The following is a 21,090-nucleotide window of genomic DNA, read 5'->3' as shown; positions in this document are numbered from 1 at the left end:
TAAAAAAAAAAAGAAAAATGGTCATGAAGAATCTAGGGGCAAGATGGGAATAAAGATGCAGACCTACTAGAGAATGGACTTGAGGATATGGGGAGGGGGAAGGGTAAGCTGGGACAAATTGAGAGAGTGGCATGGACATATATACGCTACCAAATGTAAAATAGATAGCTAGTGGGCAGCAGCCGCATAGCACAGGGAGATCAGCTCGGTGCTTTGTGACCACCTAGAGGGGTGGGATAGGGAGGGTGGGAGGGAGACGCAAGAGGGAGGGGATATGGCGATGTATGTATATGTATAGCTGATTCACGTTGTAATAGAGCAGAAACTAACACACCATTCTAAAGCAATTATACTCCAATAAAAAAAGAAAATCTGTATCTGTATTCTATAAAGAATTTTAATTTCAATTCTGTCTGCTCTTATAATCTGTGCATTATGAATTATTTTTCTGAATGGATACACATCTGCGTATTTTCTTCTCCATCATGTAAAATGATAAAAATAATTTACATGTGGAAAAATGTAACATGAACTAACAAAGTGACCCAGAAGGCACATATGATAGTGATGAGTAACTATAATAAAGAGAATATATCTTCAAAAAAAAAAAAGAGTAAAAAGGTTTTAATTCCTTTAATAACAGAAATACATGGCCCCAATGAAGAAATCTAAAAATGATATGCATGCAATGCTTGTACTTTAAATGCATAAATAAATGAGAATTTTACCAGGGGAAAAAAGTTGCTTTCTGATATAAAATGTCATCCTTTTCATCTTTTTGCTTTAAAGGAAAAAAAAAAAAAAAGGCCAAAAAAGTGCTTGCCTTCTGCTAGTCTAAAATCTTAATTCCAAATGATGATACACTAGGACCCAGAAAATGGTTTCCTTGAAGGATTCAGCCTCTGAATGAAACAGGCTGTGCTCAAAGTCTGGCTATATATGTCCCACAGCAATTTCAATTCAATCAGTACCACCCCAATTCGAATACCCTCATATCCAATCAAAATCTCTAATTTGATCCCACCTAATTTTCAAGTCCCTTCCAATTGACACACTCCTTACCCAGTTCTAGAAACCCTCTCATTCCCATTAGATCGCAGTTCACTCAATGAGGTGCTTTTTCCTGAAAATCTTTGTGATTTTTCCCAAGAAAATATTAAGAAAAAAATTAACTTCACAAGTTGGAAAAAAGTTTAAAAATTAAAAACTCAAGGAAAGGATATCCCAATGTATAGTTCCCTCTCTCTCGCTCTCTCTCTCTATATATATGCATAAATAGTGTCATTTTTTAAAACTTCTGGTAGAAAAATAACTCTTTTGCTCATAAGCACAAATTACAGAAATAAAGTGACCTACCTTCTACCAACAAAATCTTGATTCCAGTTGGAGATATTCAAGGACCCAGAGAGAGAGACAGTGTTCTCTGGGCAGCTGGCCTCCAAATGCAGACCCATGTCCTGATGGCTCTGGCTTTCTACCTGGGCAAAGGTATAATTTGATCAGCACCAATCATCGGTAATTGCTCTGCTTGGTCAGCCCACTTTGTCTGCGCCCTTTTGATTTTTTAAACCAATCTTACAGTGAGCTAAAAGGTTGAAAATAAAAAGATTGGGAAAGTCAAACCAAGCAAATATTAAACACAAGAAACCTGGTCTAGCAGCAATTAATATCGAATGTATTTATAAGGTAAAAGAAGGACAGCTTATAGTTATCAAAAAGAAAAACTCATGGGAAAGATTACAGTGATGCACTATATGCCCCTAGAAACACAGCACTGAGACATAGAACACAAAGACTGAGAATTATTAGTAAAAGTGACATATTTGCAATCATGGTGGGAGATTTTTTTTTTCAAACACCATTCTCTCAGAAACTGATAGATGAGGACAGAAGAAAATTTAATGTTATAAAAGTTTAAACAAAAATTTAACAACTTTGATTATATTACCTGCAGCAACCACATAGCAAAATGTTTTTCAACACATATAATCATTTACAAACATTTACCACTGTAAGACCACATAATAAATCTCAATAAAAATTCCATGGAATCAACGTGTTGAGTACCATCTTGATCAATCTTTTATTTCAATCATGAAATAAAATTGAAAGTCAATAATCAAAAAACTGAACACAACCATATTCATTTAAAAATGAATATCCATGTAACATCTACAACAATATCCGTAGAATAGCTAAAAATCTATTGGTTTTTATGTTGTATGCAAGTAGTTAGTAAAAACTAAACCAAAATACCTCAGAATTATTTGAAAGAAGAAAAAGATAAAAATGATAGAACAATTAAAAAAACAAAAGGGAAACAACCATATACAAAAATATAAAAGATTAATTAAGAAGTCTGTTACGTAAAAAATAAAATAAAGAAACAACTGGTTAATAAATTATCTAGTCCCCCTGCTAAAGGGAGTGCTCCCTGAGCGCGAGGAGCAGGTGCAGAGGGGCAAGTGGGGATGGGAGTCGGGGAGGGGCAGTGATTTATAGAGGAGGGCCCTGCCAAACACCATTTTAACCAGGTCAACGTCAAGAGTCATAAACTGGGAATTTCCCAGCAGTCCAGGGGTCAGGACTCCGCACTTTCACTGCCTAGGGCCCAGGTTCGATCCCTGGCCAGGGAACTAAGATCCCACAAACTGCGAGACGTGGCCAAAAAAAAAAAAGTCATAAATTACTTTGATAGTATAGGTCCTTGATATGATGTGATTGAAATGTGATAAAATTCCCCCAGTAATCCTCCTCCAAAAAAAATACAGAAACCCAAGATAATCATAAGAAAAGCATCAAATTCCACTAGAGGGGCATCCTACAATATACCTGACCTGTATTCCCCCAAACTGTCAGGTTTCTATACAAACTTTTGGTCAAAAACAAGGAAAGTCTGAGAATCTGTTACAGTCAAGACAAACCTAGGGAGACATGAAAACTAAATGTAATTTGATATTTTAGATGAGATCTTGGAACAGAAAAAGGACGTTGGGTAAAAGGTAAGGAAATCTGAACAAATGATAGCCTTTAGTAGACAATAACATATTGAAATTGGCTCACTAATTGTAATCAATACACCATGGGAATTAAGAAGTTACTAATAGGGGGACATGTGAGTGGGGTCGGGTCAATACTCCCTGATCCACGTGCTCAATGTTTTGTAAGTCTAAAACTGTCCAGAAACTTACGTATTACTAAATATAATATTGTAAATAATAAATAAACAGGAGAAGGCATCAATAAACAATATTAGAATGAAAAAGATTAGAAACATCATCTGAGTTTTGGAAACAGTCTACAATACAACACACTACAAACCAAATGATTTTATGAACCACTATGTGACAATTTTTTAGAGCACTTTTTTTTTTTTTTTTTAACATCTTTATTGAAGTATAATTGCCTTACAATGGTGTGTTAGCTTCTGCTTTATAACAAAGTGAATCAGTTATACATATACAATATGTTCCCATTTCTCTTCCCTCTTGCATCTCCCTCCCTCCCACCCTCCATATCCCATCCCTCTAGGTGGTCACAAAGCACCGAGCTGATCTCCCTGTGCTATGCGGCTGCTTCCCACTAGTTATCTATTTTACATTTGGTAGTGTATATATGTCCATGACACTCTCTTACCCTGTCACATCTCACCCCACCCCCTCCCCATATCCTCAAGTCCATTCTCTAGTAGGTCTGTGTCTTTATTCCCGTCTTGCCACTAGGTTCTTCATGGCCTTTTTTTTTCCCCTTAGATTCCGTATATATGTGTTAGCATACTGTATTTGTTTTTCTCTTTCTGACTTACTTCACTCTGTATGACAGACTCTAACTCCATCCACCTCATTACAAATACCTCCATTTCATTTCTTTTTATGGCTGAGTAATATTCCATTGTATATATGTGCCACATCTTCTTTATCCATTCATCTGTCGATGGACATTTAGATTGCTTCCATGTCCTGGCTATTGTAAATAGAGCTGCAATGAACATTTTGGTACATGACTCTTTTTGACCTATGGTTTTCTCAGGGTATATGCCCAGTAGTGGGATTGCTGGGTCGTATGGTAGTTCTATTTGTAGTTTTTTAAGGAACCTCCATACTGTTCTCCATAGTGGCTGTATCAATTTACATTCCCACCAACAGTGCAAGAGTGTTCCCTTTCCTCCACACCCTCTCCAGCATTTATTGTTTCTAGATTTTTTGATGATGGCCATTCTGACCGGTGTGAGATGATATCTCATTGTAGTTTTGATTTGCATTTCTCTAATGATTAATGATGTTGAGCATTCTTTCATGTGTCTGTAGGCCATCTGTATATCTTCTTTGGAGAAATGTCTATTTAGGTCTTCGGCCCATTTTTGGATTGGGTTGTTCGTTTTTTTGTTATTGAGCTGCATGAGCTGCTTGTAAATCTTGGAGATTAATCCTTTGTCAGTTGCTTCATCTGCAAATATTTTCTCCCATTCTGATGGTTGTCTTTTGGTCTTGTTTATGGTTTCCTTTGCTGTGCAAAAGCTTTTAAGTTTCATTAGGTCCCATTTGTTTATTTGTGTTCTTATTTCCATTTCTCTGGGAGCTGGGTCAAAAAGAATCTTGCTGTGAGGTATGACATAGAGTGTTCTGCCTATGTTTTCCTCTAAGAGTTTGATAGTGTCTGCCCTTACACTTAGGTCTTTAATCCATTTTGAGTTTATTTTTGAGAGCACTTTTAAAAATATTTTAAATTATGAAATAGAAAGTGTTCACAGAAATCTGTAAAGCATATATGTACACTTCAACAAATAACTATAGAGTGAACACAAGTGGAGCCACTACCCAGGTCAAAAAATGTAACATTGCCAGGCACCTGGCTGCCTGACTTGTGCTCTTTTTCCCAGATTACAGCCCCTTCTGCCTCCTACACTGACCTTATCCTAACTATTCACGTAGTAATTTTGGTAAACATTATAAAATTAAAACTCTGTCCATTTTTGAAAACTTTATATAACCGTGAAGAAACACAAATGTATTTATGTACTTTAGTGTATTTTTGGTGTAATTTTTCATCATTTACGCCGTTGCATGCAGCTGGACTTTTCTGTTTCAGGGCTGTAAAGTATTCAACCATATAAACTTTCTACTGTAGATGGGGCTTTGGGTTGTTTCCACTTTTGGCCTCTTACAAACAGCGTTGCTCTGAAACTTCTCTGACGCCTATACTGGCCATAGAATATGTAAACTGCAAGTTGCCAGATGTTTTCAACACATTTTACCAGTTTACGCACTAGCTGCGTGCAAGGGTGTTCATCGCCCCTCACTTTTGCAGACCTTTGGTGATTTTCTGCCTTTACAGTTTTAGCCGATCAGGTGAGGGAACAGGGGCACCTCATAATGATTTGCATTTACTTGGTTCCTAATAGGGGTGAACCAATTTTCTGATGATTATTGTCTGATTGGAGGTGGCCCTTCAGGAAGTGCCTCATCAAGTATTGTGTCCATTTTTCTGCTCGGTTGTCTGTCTTGGTAGTCGTTATATGTTCTGCTTATTACTTCTTTACTGGGTATGAGTAACGCGATATCTGTTCTCACTCTTTGATTTGTCTTTTCACTCTCTTTTTCATTGTTTTTGATCCACAGAAGTTTCTCTGTACCTCTAACAGAACAAATATTATTAAAAATAGCTAATATATGGTGACTATCTAATGCCAGACACTGTTCAATGCACTCTGCATAAAATAATTTATTTATGCCTTATCTTCATAATGACCGTATAAGGGAAATCCTAGGAACCCTATTTCTCATATGAGGAAACCGCATCAAGGAGATATTAAGAAACTTGCTCAAGGTGACAGATCTAGTAAGTAGGGAAGTATTCAAATAAGAATCCCAAGATGATTCCTTAAAAGAAGAACAAAGAGGGGTGATTTCTCCTCTACCGAACTGTGGTATTTGAGCTGCAATGGACAAATGTATCTGCATACAGAATAGGGAGGCCAGACACAGACACATGGATATGTGGGAGTCTGCCTACGATGGAGGTAGCGTACCAAACCAATGGGGAAGGATGGGCTATTCAATATGTGGTAGTGGCATTGGCACTATTTTGGGGGGTGGGTGGGATTGGAGCTTGACCTCATACCACTTACATAAATAAATTTGAGGTGCATTACAGATGGATAAAACACAGAATTTTAAGAGAAAATATTGAAGAAGGTCTGTATGAACTCAGGGTGGAACAATGGCTTAAAGAACCAAAAGCACCATGATGGGAACGTCTGATATATTTAAATGATTCCAAACTAATGACTGTGATGGTTAATTTCACATGTAGACTGGGCTAAGAGATGCCCAGATAGCTGGTAAAGCATCACTTCTGTGTGTTCTGCATGGCTCTTCCGGGAAGAGATTAGCACTTGCATCAGTAGACTGAGTAAAGAGCGCCTTCACCACTGCAGGCGGGATCACCCAAACCACTGAGAGCCCAAATTCAACAAAAGGGCAGAGTAGGGGTGAATTTACTCTCTCTGCTTGAGCAGACGCATCCGTCTTCCCTTGCTTTGGGACATCTGACATGGGCACTCCAGGTTCCCAGGCTTTCGAACCCAGACTCAACCATATTCCCCGTTCTCCATCTTGCAGACGGCCTACCTGACAGATCGTGGGATTCCTCAGCCTCCATAACCAAATGAATGAGTTCCTCTAATAAGAGCTATACATATATCTCCTATCGGTTCTATTACTCTGAAGAACCCTGACTAATACTATGACGTAAAAAATTAAAAGAACTTACAGTCTAGGAGAAGTTTGTCATCATACATGAAATAGACAATGAATTAGTATCCTGAATATCACATAACTTCTACATAACAACAACAAAAAATAGTCAAACCAAAAAAAGTAGGTAGAGCTTTAGAGTAGGTAATTCAGAAAAGAGGAAATCCAAATGGCCAATAAATACAAGAAGATGTGCAGTATTACTAGCAATCAGAGAAGCTGTTCTCTGCCCATTTTGATTAGGTCTGACAATATAAAAAGTGGGTCAAGATATGGAGAAACCAAATCTCTCCCACACTGCCAATAGAGGTGGAAATTGGAGGGCAAGCGGGCTTTTTCTAAAAAGTTAAAAGTGAACATAAATACAACCCAGGAATCCTATATACAAAGCTGCTCTGTAAAGCATAGTTCGAAATAACAAAGATTTGCAAATAACCCTATTGTACATCAGCAGCAGAACGAATAAAATAAAATAAATTACCCAGATCTAGTGGACTTTGTTGAACTAACTAGGGACTATAGATAGGAAAGTCTTTAGATCTTGTAACTGTAATATTGACTTTTTTAAAAGGTGATGGTGGGGGTATGTTGTTAAAACCACACGACATACTACTTTCGGTTTCGTAGCCTTTTGTCTACAAACTTGATGAATATACACTGGACTTGTGATTGTTATTTCTCAGAAGTGGAGAGAGGCCTAGGAGAGATCGTGGCAGTAAGAACGAAGATGGCTCTATCCTTGCCTTTATTTAATTGTCATTGTCAATGTCCCTTGCTTTTCCAAGATTAAGTATAGCAACAACTTACTGGACATGGAAGAACAGCTGGATCTGGGTATCTTTTCCTGAGAAGAGTGGTCCAGATTGTGAGTATCCAAATTGAGTGTGCCAGTTGACTTGAAATAAAATAGAATTTTCAATACAATTGCTGGATGAACCCCCTTCATTACCACCCCCAGCTCCTGATCCTTTCAAGAAGCCTAATTTTTTTTTTAATGGAAGTATAGTTGATTTGCAATATTGTGTTAGTCGCAGGTGTACAGAAAAGTGATTGTTATATACATATTTTTTCAGATTATTTTTCATAATAGATTATTACAAGATATCGAATACAGTTCCCTGTGCTATATAGCAAATCCTTGGGTTTTTTTGGTTTTGTTTTTGTTTGTTTTGATTTTTTGTGCAAATCTTTGTTGCTTATCTGTTTTCTGTACAGTCGTGTGTATCTGTTAATCCCATACCCCTAATTTATCCCTCCCCCGCTCCCTTTCCCCTTAGCTAACCACAAGTTTGTTTTCTATGTCTGTGACTCTGTTTCTGTTTTGTATATAGATTCACTTGTATTGTTCTTTAGATAACACATATAAGTGATCTATTTGTCTTTTTCTGTCTTACTTACTTCACTTAGTATGATATTCTCTAGGTCCATGTATGCTGCTGCAAGTGGCAATATTTCATCTTTTTGTGGCAGAGTAATATTCCACGGTATGTATATACCTCTTCTTCTTAAACCAATCATCTGTTGATGGGTACTTGGTGTGTTTCCATGTCTTGGTTATTGTAAATAAGGCTGCTATGAACACTGGGGTGCATGTATCTTTTTGAATTAGACTTTTCGCCTTTTCCGGATATACGCCTAGGAATGGGACTGTTGGATCATATGGTAGCCCTATTTTTAGTGTTTTTAAGCAACCTCCATACAGTTTTCCATAGTGGCTGAACCAATTTGCATTCCCACCGAAAGTGTAAGATGGTTCCCTTTCATCCACACTTCTCCAGCATTTATTATTTGTAGACTTTTTGACGATGGCCATTCTGACAGGTGTGAGGTGATACCCCTCTGTGGTTTTGATTTGCATTTCTCTAATAATTAGCGAAGTTGAGCATCTTTTCATGGGCCTGTTGGCCATTTGTATATCTTCTTTTGAGAAATGCCTACTTAGGTCAAGAAGACTAATTTAGGAACCAGTCTACTGGTAAAACTAAACTGTATTTTTAACATTGCTACTCTTTATTGGGCAAAGGAAATTTTGTTTCAAGTATAAAACTGGGTGAATACATAAGGAGTATAGTGGAAGAAATATTTTCTGAAGTTTATTTTTGTCTCTTGGCCTTCAAAACCCCCAATTTTGTTATCCTAGGTTATTTGGAGCGTGTATCTGCCGGGAAGAGATTGTGATATCCCTGAAATATGACAAGGAAAATTTCAGTTTCTAAAATTTAAAATAGCAATATGAGCCAGGCTACTGTCTTCATAGAGACTTTTCAGAGTTCCCTTATTTCTCTGCACTGCCATATCCACAACTGACCTAAATGAAAGGACCAAAAGCCCTTAAGTTCTCAGTTACTTATCACATGAAAGTTTACTCCTTGCTCATATGAGATCTACTATGGTCCAGTTGCTCTCCAGGGCTGCTGCCTTCCCAGTAATTCCAGTCTGCTTCCATCATGTGGTTCCACCATCTCAATACAGGGCTTCATCATCTTTCCAGCCAAGCATCTCACTGCCATCCTCCACTGAGGAGCCTGAGTGCAGTCTCTCAGCTTCAGTTTTCCACAGACTATACTACCACAGTGTTGCCTAGCTGCATGGTGATAGGGATGAGACGTGGGCTTTTGCTACTCCTCAATCAGAACTTCAAAGAAGCCTTACTTTTTCATTAGTCCTGCCTGTAGTCTTACATAGTGCTTCAAATTCCAGATTCTTACTGAAATTCTGTAGGGGAGAGCTGGAGGGAAGAGAGATGTGGTTTGATTCTCTGAAGTGTTTCCTTCTGCATCCAAACTATCATGTTCAATTTCCAAAATTGATTCTGACTTTGGCCACTTCTGTGCATTTTCAACACTATGGCCTAAGTCAGTAACCATCAATTCTCACCTGTATTTCTTAGATGTTCTAACTACTTCTCCTGCCCCCAAGGGGTCCACAGAACAATTAAGGTGATTAGTTAACTGTGCAAATTATATCATGTCAAGTGCTGTTTTCAACTTCCAATGCCTTCTCATTTCAAGTTGAAAAAAACTCAAATATTTCACATGAGCTACAAGGTCCTGCATACCCTGGACCCTGCCTCTCCCTTCTCAGTGCCCCAGACACAAATGAGCTTCCTCTCTATCCACACAAAAACACCAAGCTCTATGTTAGGGCTGTTACACTTGCTGTTTCATCCAAGTGGAAATCAGCTCTGGACCTTCCTTCTTGTCATTTGGGACTCAGAAAGGTCTCCTGCTCTACGAAGTATTCCCTGACCACCGGAACCACACTGCCCATTCTGCACTAGCATCCCATCCCCTTTCATCTCTTCACAGAACCATGCCCACTTGAAATTGTCTTGTTCCTTTATTTGTGGATTGGTTTATTGGGATGTGTCAATGACTTAACCTTGTGAAATATACATACAGCATTGAGAAGGCAGTGGAGACTTGCAGAGAAGATTTTCACATGCTGGCACTTTTTGTCCTCTGTTTGCTCATCTCTCCTAGCAACTTGGATCAGCCAAGTGCCAGGTGATTCCCACCAAGTCATCCTTCAGATGGGCCTGCAAACCAAACCCCCCAACCCAGCCAGCCAGCTGGAACCCAACAATCAACCCCAAACTCACTCACCAATATCACACAAGGCAACCAGCTCATAAAAATAAGATTTGCTTGAAATGTTTTGATATAATTATTAAGAAAAGTGCAGAAAAAACGACCACCTCTCAGTTGACTGACTGAACAACACAGAAAATAAAGTCAGATTTTAACATTCTGGTTACCTTTAATATATTTAATAAACTCAGATTTTAACATTCTAGTTACCATACTAGCAGAGAACACATTTTCAATACATCAAAGACTCAGAAAGATTATCAATTATTATCTTAGTCTCTACTGACCTAATTGGTCAAAAGTGCCTAGTTTGGCAAGAAAAGCAGGAAGGGAAGGGGGAAGAGGAAAAGGAGAGAGACTGGAGGGTAATCAAAGCCCAGGGTTCTTTAGAAGTACAGCAGCATCCAGAGCTGGCCCACAGGATGGGAGTGTGAGGTAGATTGGGCTCTGGTGACCTCAGCAGGACCTAGTTCCCAGAGATACTAGAGTGTCCAGTGCATGAAACCTCAGTTTGTGACACAGGAGTTAGCAGTGTCCTAGGATTCCAGGGTCTGGAAGGAAGAACAAACTTTGGAGAATTTGGTAAACACCAGGGAACCAGCATGTCCAGCGGCAGCACAGGAGGCACGCTCACGCAAGGCTAGTGACCTGTAAATACCCAAAGCTCTGAAATGGAAATATGACCAGTCTCAAAGGATCCCCATGCAAGAGCAGTGGGGTAGAAAGGCATCCCCTGGGCTTAGGGGACAGGGCCACAACCACAGCCAGAAGCCGTGGCGGGATGCTGGAGCCCAGGGCTGAGCGGGGCGGCGCTGTCCGGCGAGGGTGCATCCACAGGCAGGGGCTGAGCCTCTGGGTCCTGAGCTGTGTCTACCGAAAGCCTCCTCTTGGCCCTGGGGGGAGCAGCTGGCTCCTGAGTGCCCTGTTCCCAAGGACGACGACGAGGGCCACATCTTCCAGCTGGGTGGCGATCCGGGGCGGATGGACCTGGGGTCGGCGGCTGGGTCGGGCTGGGCTCCGCGGAGGTGCTGGTGGCCGCGTCCCTGAACTGGGCGGCAGAGCAAGAACCCCGGGCCGGCGAGGGGCGCCGGGACACAGCACGCACAGGGACTCGGTGGCGGGTCCCACCGCCCGCGGCTACAGCCCTACGGGGGCGCAGAGCGCGGCGGGGCAGGTGGTGCCTCGTGGCGAGAGCGGCTCCCAGGGACGCGCGGACCTCCCTCCAGGCGTTCAGGACCTGGCTGTCCGGCGCCGTGGGCTGCGTGTGGTCCACCACGATCCGGTCCTGCCCGCCTTTCCACAGCTCGTAGCGCTCTGGTTGCAGGATGCGCACGAAGGCGTCCATGGAGAAGGCGACCCGGGCCTCCCCGCAGCTGCACTGCGAGGCCACTTTGCCATAATCGATCCAGCGCGGGCAGGCGAAATTGATGGCTTCCGCGCAGTTGAAGCCGTGGTTGAAGCCAGAGTGGTAGCCATAGGGAAAGGTCACGATGAACTCTCCAGCCTCCTGAGTGATCCGATCGAAGGGGATGCCGTTGTCCTTGAGGACCGTGGGCGAGATGAGAGCCACCTTGTGCCGCAGGAAGGCCTCACAGCCCTGCGCGCTGCCCGGGAAAAGCTGCCTGGCCAGGCGTTCCAGGCGCCGGCCGTGCTCCGGGGGCACCGCGTACCACGTCTTGGGCTCCCCGAAGTGCAGGTAGTTGATGCTGTAAAGGTCCATGTCCTCCGTGTGCCAGGCGAAGGCGGTCTTCCACATGCCGAAGTACAGGTAGGGGGTGTTGACGCCTTCGATGACCACTCCGCACTCCTGCTCCAGCAGGTCCTGAAGGGTTCCCAGGTGTCCAAGGTTCCACTGCTCCGTGTTTTGATCGAATAAGGAGCCACTGACGTCCGCACCATATACTGGTGAATCGTAGAGGCGTGTTTTCCAATATTTTCGCTCCAGCTCCTTAAAATCAAAGTGTGCTGGAGTCCGGTATTTTTCACTATTTGCTAAGTGGTGGTACTCACCCACGGTCATGGCTTTCTTCTTTTTGTGGTATTGAGTAAACACACCTGCCTGCCCAGAAGTCACCTGCTGGAGGGGAGCGGCTATTAAGATGTCATTGATATCATCATAGGTCTGTCTGGCTTTCCAGTCCTTGGGTGGAATGATCTTCGCCACGCCTGCTCGGTGTGCACCTTGGGATTCCATATAAGCAATGTATTTATCGAAATCATTAAACTCTTCTTTGGTTGGATGAAATACCATTATTCTACAACTTGGGTTCTGGGCCCAGTTGGACTTAGACGTCATAGCTTTCATTAATAAGCAGGAAACTCCCAAGTTTTGATTTATGTTCTGGATAGGTGAAGATGCTGGGAAACAGTACTTTTTCAAAAATGGGTTGGAGTATATCAGCAGGAACCCCCAGTAGACTTTAATGCAATGAGTTGATAATATTTCTTAGGCTTGCTGATTCTCCAGGGGACTCCAGGCTGGGCAGAAGCCTTGCTCAGGACTGGTGCTGGCTGAGCCTGCAAGTCTCTGATGTCCTTGGTTGACACTTGGCTCTGTCCTCTTGAGATCTAGTGAATCACCCAGCCCTGGCTGGGTATCCCAAATGTAGTGTCTTCAGGGCAGTATTGAACAAAAAACCTAAAAAAAAAAAGAATAGAGACAGGTTGAAAACTAATGTTTGGAAATATTTACTCGGGAACTACAAAGAAAACACCACCATGGACTATAATTGCATATTCAAATAAAGGCTAAAATTTCATAAGATTGACAATACAAGAAATGGTGTTGTTGTGAACAATGGAAATTCTTGTACTCTAGTAAGGAGAATGGAAATCGTTCCATTCACTTTGATAAACTATTTGGACAGTATCCACTAAAATTGAACTTACCCATGTGCTATGATTCATGCCTAGGATATGTGTATGTCTGTGCAATGAAAGTCAAGTCCAAGAGTGTTCAGAACAACATGATTTCAGAAGCCAAACACTGGAAACAACTCAAATGCCAGTCAACATTAGAATGGATAAGTACATTGTAGTATATTCATACAATGGAATATAATACAGAAATGAAGATAAACAAGAACTACATGAAAATATAAGAATAATTCTATAAACATAATACTGAGCAAAATTATCTGGACTCAAAAGAATACCTATTCTATGCTTCCATTTAGATAAAGATAAAAAGGTACCTATAAGATGATGATATTTTTTGGTACCAATGTAATCTATGTTAGAAGTCAGAGTAGTGGTTACCTTTGTGAAAGAGAGAGGTTGTGAGTGGGGGTGTGAGGAAGTGTCTAGATTAATGTGAATATTCTATTCTGAACCCAGGTGCTGGTTACACACCCATCAGAATGGCTCATTGACATAATTCATCACGTTATGATGATTTTCACAAATTTCTGTGAAATAAATTTGTTTTAATGTATTTAAATTATTTAGATAAATTTAAAATTATAGTTTAGGGTGAAAAGCATTAAAACAGAATGATATCTTTCATTGTACCAAAAGGAAAAAGAAGGGTGATTGAAAATATATGAACTAAACATTCAATTGAAGAAGCTATAAAATAGAAGAAGAGAAAGAAGGGGTAGGAGTAAAAAAATAACAAAGAATAAAGACAAAATTAACGAAAGAAAACACATACGAGACAGAACACTGATGACCAAAAATATTCTTGGAAGAAATTAATGATAGCAATACACCATGGGCATAACCGAGCATAAGAAAGAAGGGGAAAATAAACCACTAGGAATGAAATAGTGCACAAAAGAATTGTTAAAATCTCGAAAGAGAATCTTAGGAGAAACTTGACAGCAACATTTTCAAAAGATAAGAGAAAAGAATAAATGTCTGGAGAGGAAACATATCCAAAATGGATGCAAGAAACACCAGAAAGCTTGAATAACACCCAAGTATAAGAGGCTGGTTCAAGATATGACCCCTGAAAGTCCAAGAGACACATCATTTTGCATGTGAATCTAGAAAACTTTCAAGAAACAGTTAACTCTTATTGTGCAAATTGCTTCAGAGTATAGAAAAAGTTGGAAAGCTACTCAGATGAGGCTATTCTGCTCTCTGATAGCCAAACGAAAAAAGGACAATAAAAAATAAAGCTACAGGCCATTTTTGTTTATAAGCATAGAGGAAAGCATAAAATGGAATGTTATCCAATGAAATGCAGCAAGATAGTAAAAGAATAATACATCATGACCAAATAGAATGCAAGGATGATTGAACATTGGAAAATTTAATGATAAAATTCAGAATATTAACAAAGTAAATGAAAAATATCATCATCTTATAGGTACCAAAAAAGCATTTGATGAAATGGAAAATCCATTCATGATTTTAAAATTCTTACTTGCAAAGCATCAAGAGAAGCTTTTTTTTGTAAGATAAAGAATTTCAAGGTAAAAAATAGCAATGATCATTCTTAACAGTGAAACAAAAGTAACATTCTCATTCAAGTTAGGAAAAAGAGATGCATCAGCATGAAAAGCTGCTCAATATCACTAATTATTAGAGAAATGCAAATCAAAACTTCAATGAGGTATCACCTCACACCAGTTAGAATAGGCATCATTAGAAAATCTACAAAGAACAAATGCTGGAGAGGGTGTGGAGAAAAGGGAACCCTCTTGCACTGTTGGTGGGAATGTAAATAGATAGAGCCACTATGGAGAAGAGTATAGAGGTTCCTTAAGAAGCTAAAAATAGAATTACCATATGCTCCAGCAATCCCACTACTGGGCATATACACAGAGAAAACCATAATTGAAAAAATACATGCACCCCAATGTTCATTGCAGCACTATTTACAATAGCCAGGTCACGGAAGCAACCTCAATGCCCATCGACAGACAAATGGATAAAGAAGTGGTGGTACGTATATACAATAGAATATTACTCAGCCATAAAAAGGAACGAAATTGAGTCATTTGTTGAGACGTGGATGGATCTAGAGACTGTCATACAGAGTGAAGTAAGTCAGAAAGAGAAAAACAAATATCGTATATTAACGCATGTATGTGGAATCTAGAGAAATGGTACAGATGAACCGGTCTGCAGGGCAGAAGTTGAGACAGAGATGTAGAGAACAAACGTATGGACACCAAGGGGGGAAAACCGCGGCGGGGTGTGGGTGGTGGTGTGCTGAATTGGGCGATTGGGATTGACATGTATGCACTGATGTGTATAAAATTGATGACTAATAAGAACCTGCAGTATAAAAAAACAAACAAACAAACAAAAAACAACTAATACTAAACTTTTTTTGGGTTATTTGTATGGAAATATGTTAATATAAAGGTTTCAGACATTACATGAAATTTCCAGAAATCTTATATCTTCTGGTCTAATGTTATAAGTCATAATTCTAGTTATTACTTTAAAATGTATATCTCAGAAATAACAAAATTTCCTTGTCAATTGCATTATTATGAACTTTCATCCAAAATTTAACCGTGGTCATTTTCAAGTCTTTTGTCATTTACAGACAGTTCTGGGTGTACTCTGATGCTTTTGCAAAAATGTTCCTATAAAAGGGTTTCATCTTCAAGAAATTCATGGAAAAGACTCTGACAAGTACAGGTTTCTGGTAACTGACTATACTGCTGAACTGAATGAATAAGCATGTTCAGAACACTAATGGAAAACTGATGAATTCATAAAAGTGCTAACAAAAGATCAAGATGAAAAAACAATTAATTAGGTGGGACTGAGTCAACTTATGAGGATGATTTAATTTTTGTGACTTTCTGTTGGAATTAAAAAAACAAGAAATCCCACAAGGGCTCAGAGGCAAAAAATATACAAATCAATTTCCACTGCCAAGTAAAGGAGTTGTTACAGTGGAGGATTACTGGACTGAATGTCAATATTATGACATAGTATGAGTGAGTTTCGTGTTGGGTAATTGCAATCGTTGCTTTTGTTGTGGTCATCCATTTACAATGCTTGGTGTCAGTTTATTGATCCCTTATAAAAATAAAATACAGTGTGTGTGTGTGAAAAGAAAAAAAACATATTGAAAACAATGTGAAAAAAAATCTCACCATGTACACTCCACTTTCAACTTGAACTGTGTAGAGCAAATGTAATAGTTATGATTTAGGACAGAAAATATATGTGTACAAATAAGAAAACAAAAAAATAACCAAAGCAAACTATCTCATTAACCCAATTTCAAGTGCTCCCTTATTACTGTTTCCTAATCCTCTTAAGCGCCCCTAATTTCCACCATTCAAATATTCTCTCTCACTTTCCCCTGTCCTCAAACTTCAGGCGCACCTATTCCACCCCACTTAGAATCCTCCGAATGTCCGAAAAGTCCCTAAGTGATCTGGCCCACCATCACCTCTGGACCTCACCCCTTTCTACCCTGCTCCTTGCTCTCTCATTCCAAACACATTCCTGCCTGTGTCTCAAAAAATGCCGGTATACTCTTGTCTGATGGTCTTTGCACCCAGGCAACTCTCAAGCCTCAGCCCAAACATCACCTTTTCAGGGAACTCTCCTCTGATTGTCTTGCTTTGGATAAAAGTAGAGACGATTTTCCTTCCAGGAAAACAGGTACTGTCTCAACAAAACATTTCCAAATGAAACTTGAACTGTTGGTCAGTACCCATGTATCTCTTCCAGATATACTCACATCAGCGCCATGGTAACTCCAACATTCCTGATTGCATCACAGTGGAATCCAACTGGCTCTTCCAACTGTCTACTAAAAGGCCTCCTTTTTAAAGTTATCAGCCCACAAAACACAGGTATTTTGCCTGAAATTTTTCCTTTAAGATTTCTTACAAGAAAATATATGGGATCTAACGGTTATACAAATTTCAGGGTCCTTTTAGTTACAGAGGGATTTCCCTGGGAAAACTGCCAGAATGGGAGGAGCTAGCACAGTTGTCAGGGCATTAAACACCACTAGTATTGGGTCAGCACAAGAACCAGGGAGAGGAGAAGAAAACCATGCTAAAGAAATCGGTGAGGAAGAGCTCAAATGCCTTTAGAGAACAAAGGCATTTCATCTTCCTCACCCTGTAGTCTCCCCAATAAGACTTTGAAAGATCAGCTTGCCTGCCATTGTTCCAAGTGATAGAAACTCCCCACATCTCCTATGGTCTGCAAGAGGTGCCCGAGGTCCCTATATCTTATCTGGGGTCCATTCAAGACAAGAGGAAGCTGGGACTGGGGCCCAATCCTCTACCAGCCCTCTCCCCAAAGAGGTCAGCACAATTTGGCTTCAACATAAAACATTTCTCCTTTGGATCTGGGATCAGGGACAAAAAAATAGCCAAGGAAGGGCTTGCTCTCTGTGACCCCTGCTGGTAGCTTTTGTAAGAGTGCATCAAAGGAATGTTTGCTGCAGACCCGAATACTGGTGGCAGGGGCCCTTTGAGTGAGCGGTAGTAGCTCTCTGTACCTCTGCCCTGGAGCCTCATGCACCATGGAACATGCAGAAGGTAGGTAATGGAGGATTAAAACACTCTTCTCTTTTTCCAACTTTAATGTCAAAGGGTAAAAGAAACAATCTCGAGGTCTCTATAGAATTTGTTGGTAATAAATGGTGGGGAGGGGAAGTGGTTGACAAGCTAGCTCATCCTTGAGGGAGTGTGACAAATGCAGCTAACTCAGCCTCTAAAGTTTGGGTGGAAGTCAAATAATCTCTCTCTTCCTATTCCAGAGACACCTGATGAGCACTCAAGGGTCTTGGGGATAGATTGTTATGAAGGAGAAGCATTGTTCAAACATGACCCTAGATGTTCATCCTAAGATGCCTGAACAATAGGCTAGCCTAGACTCCTTCCATGACTGGAGGGCTATAGCATCCAAAAGGGCCCAAGGTCCCCAGGCGCCTCCTAACGTACAGGGCTACTGGCTTTCCCGGAGAGCTCCTGTAAACGGCTGGCATGATATCTAGGCCGCTTAATTCCCCAAGCAGTCCGAAGCTCCCTTTCCTAATAAGGTTGCTGACTTCAAAGGCCTATATGAAGGAAGAGCACTGGGGAAGGGGCCTCCACTAGAACAAAACCCTCCTCAACATGGGATGCGTCTCCATGTAGACGCTGAGGAAATGCAGAGCCGATGTGTGCCTTGGTCTTGATGTGTTTCCTGAACTCATATTGTATGACTCTGTGGAATTTTCCTCCATCGACAAGGGGACCCAAAAGATGGGAAGAAAGCAAATAGTAAGGTTTCATCAGGGTTAGGCTTTTCCAGCCATGTGTATCTCAAGGAGAGAGGAACAAGTGTCTTGATGGATTGGATGGAAGGATAAGAGAGTGATTAAAATGATGGACCAGTAAATTTATCCTGGGTAAAAAAGGAAATGAGAACATGATGGCAATGATGGAGAATGAAACAGTGCTTGATTCATGGGCTGAAAGTCTCCATTAGGTGAAATACTTTTATTAGAACCCTAGGAAATGTAAGCTAGCAAGAGAATGGGATGCTTGAAACATAGCTGGTACTCTCAGTATTCCCATTTTATGGAGGAAGAAACTGAGGTGTAGAAAAATTTATATTTAACTTCATAGCTTGTGTTCTCAAACTCTAGAGTTATTTTTGGGCTTGTCTTATCTTCCATATAAAACTGCTTTGAGAGCATTGTCTAGGTCTTGTTCATCATCAAATTTTCCAAGGGATCTTGGTACTCTATATGGTGCACACTCCAAACATTTTTATTAAAAAATAAGTAACTAAAATCATTTGGCGCACACTGCAGTCTCTCTCCTCTTGGTTACACCCCATCTTTCTCCCTACTCTCCTATCTCAGGGGAAGAGAAGGTACTCCCCCTCTCCAGACCTAATCTTGCCATTTAAACTCCTTAAATTGACACCTCCCATGCATTCCAAAACTACGGTGAATTAAATGATCACTATCACCTCTGTAAAGACTTAAATCATCAGTCATCAGTCTGTTTCCTGATTTAAGCTACATCCTTTCTCTTACCTTCCTTTCAATACCGAACATGTCAAAACATAAGCAAAAATAATCTACCTTTACAAAAACATTTCCTCATCTCTCTCGTCTTCTGATTCTGACCCCACTTCTCCACTGAAATTGATCTCTGTCAATCATCACATTGTCTCCCAAGTGCGCCTCCATGGGTTACACTTTATCTCTCTACATCATTGATTGATGGAACACCTCCTTCCTCCTAAAATGTCTCTGACCTCTAGGGTACTGACAGTCTTCTCCGGTTCTTTTCTGTCTCCTTGGTTCCACTTCTTTTTCCACTATACAGATGCAGTCTTATTTCAAAGCTCAATTCTCATCTCTCTTTTAACTCTTTTTATTTCTCCCTTTCAATTTCCTTTTTCTGTTCATGGATTTCTTTAGTATCACACTCTGTCTCTTTAAAGATATTATTTATTGCCATAGCTTTCTCTAATAACACTGACTTTCTCCTGCATTTCTGATTTGCTTTTCCTTCTTGACTGGCCACTGAGCCCCTGAAAATCAACTTGTTTAGTACAAATTGATCATCTTGCTCCTGAAATTAACTTCATCCTTTAGAAATCTTTTTTTCTAAGAATGGGAATACAGTATCCTAGTTACCGTTGGCTATTACATCTCCCTCTCCCTAGACATATAGTCGGTGATGTCAGGGGATCCCACGACAGTCTACTGTGAGGCCCCAGGGACACCTGTATACCCCAGGGAGGCTTCCTGTGCTCTCCTTCCTTCTATAAGGACCCAAGGATCCAGCCTGCCTACCTCTCCTCCTTATAGCTGTCACCACTCAAGCTAGACCCTGAGGATCTACAAGTACCCGTCACCTGTATCATGTGATAATCTCCCCATCTCACTGTAATTTTTAATCTTAAAAATTCTTCTATAATGATTTTATTTAAAACTATATAAATATATAATCAAATTTTTCATTCTATATGAAAACTTCCTCTAGAGAAATGAAAAGAGAAGGATGAAACAATTTACAAGGAAAATTAATGTCAAAAATTTAAATACCATGCTAAGGGTCTTTCCCCTAATAAACCCTAAAATGCTGATTATGAATATCACAGAGGCCCTCATTTTTTATTGAATTCTTAATAGACAAGTAAAACAAGCCTTGAGTTGAGTATTTGCTTTTGTTTTTGTTTTTGTTGGCTTTGCCACGTGGCATGTGGGATCTTCGTTCCCTGACCAGGGATCAAACCCGTCCCTCTGCAGTGGAAGCACAGAGTCCCAACCACTGGACTGCCAGGGAAGCCCCTGTATTTGTTTTATAAACTAAATTATTTCCTTTTTACATTTCTAAGAATCCTAGGAGGTATGCGGCCGGGCTACCATCTATATAAAATAAATAATCTAGGTACACATTAACCTTCAGATATTGAGCATCCAAAGGAAACACTCTGATTCTGTAAGTGTAACTCTGTGCTCAAATCAAAACTTCTCAGAATTTGCTGGGTACAATTACGGTGATCCTTCAGTGCTCCAGGCAAATGTCTTCTCTACGGGTCTCAGATGGTTGCTTTTACTGTGAAACCGCCTCCATGTTTCTTTCAATTGGAGCCACAGGTACTAGTTGAGAATAAGTACCCTTACATTTCAGTTACTCTTCCATTTTACCCTTATTCTTGGTATCCCCAGTAACACAGAAATTCTTCCTCTAAGGAAACTTGACAATTCTGACAATTGAAGAAAAGAATTTTTATCAGAATGATTAGACTTGATGGATTTCTGGATATTAGGAGTCTTTCAAAAATAATTCCACTAAGCTTTCCTG

General features: G+C 40.2%; 1 long non-coding RNA gene and 1 pseudogene across 2 annotated transcripts in view; both read right to left on the bottom strand.

Moving 5' to 3' along the window:
* LOC309636721 overlaps nt 1-21,090 on the bottom strand; it is a 939,587-nt gene that overhangs the window by 523,270 nt on the left and 395,227 nt on the right. The gene's annotated exons all lie outside the window — the stretch shown is intronic.
* Nucleotides 11,085-12,806, bottom strand: LOC309667824 (lysine-specific demethylase 4D pseudogene; annotated as a pseudogene). The gene has a single exon. The product of its transcript is annotated as a lysine-specific demethylase 4D pseudogene (transcript).

The sequence above is a fragment of the Balaenoptera physalus genome (assembly GCF_965194825.1).
Source record: "Balaenoptera physalus genome assembly, chromosome: 10".
Classification (NCBI taxonomy): Eukaryota; Metazoa; Chordata; class Mammalia; order Artiodactyla; family Balaenopteridae; genus Balaenoptera; species Balaenoptera physalus.
This window is presented reverse-complemented; position numbering and strand designations above follow the sequence as displayed.